This window comes from Octopus bimaculoides, chromosome 17 (assembly GCF_001194135.2).
Source record: "Octopus bimaculoides isolate UCB-OBI-ISO-001 chromosome 17, ASM119413v2, whole genome shotgun sequence".
Taxonomy (NCBI): domain Eukaryota; kingdom Metazoa; phylum Mollusca; class Cephalopoda; order Octopoda; family Octopodidae; genus Octopus; species Octopus bimaculoides.
In genome coordinates, this window is record NC_068997.1 from 36081453 (window position 1) to 36081995 (window position 543).

Here is a 543-nt window from a genome sequence, read left to right on the forward strand (position 1 = left end):
GGGGGGGGGGGGTATTTACGCGTAATTCATGTTTTATTTCACTGACAACAGCAGAGTGTATTTTTATACAAAGCCAGAAACCCAGGGTCTGGAATTATCCAATTTTTACTACCTTATTTGTCTTTTGTCTTTTCACCTTGTGCTGTACTGAATATTTGATGCAGTTTTAGAGTCAAATTTTGACTGCTATTTCAAGCATGGTGGTATCTCTTAGATACCCTTATTTATAATTTTAATAATTATTATAACCTATAAGGTTTTTTCTTCCCATGCTGCCATAGATTTGATTGCTATTTAAAATGACGATCTTATCCTTATATATATATATAAAGTCTGTCATACCGGCCATGACGAAGGGAAATAGCCCTGAAACTCGAGTCGCCTTTATATATTTATATTTATATATTTGATCCTTTATATTGAACACTCAATATTTCATCTACATTCAATACTTTCTTTCATGGTGCCATCCATTTTTATTTTATTTTATTTTATATTATATATTGTATATTATATTATATATTGTATATTCCATATTCTATA

At 29.8% G+C, this 543-nt stretch overlaps 1 protein-coding gene across 9 annotated transcripts in view; it reads left to right on the forward strand.

Moving 5' to 3' along the window:
- The window catches only part of LOC106874300 (uncharacterized), a 373269-nt gene that overhangs the window by 239804 nt on the left and 132922 nt on the right, over positions 1 to 543 (forward strand). The window lies entirely within an intron of this gene.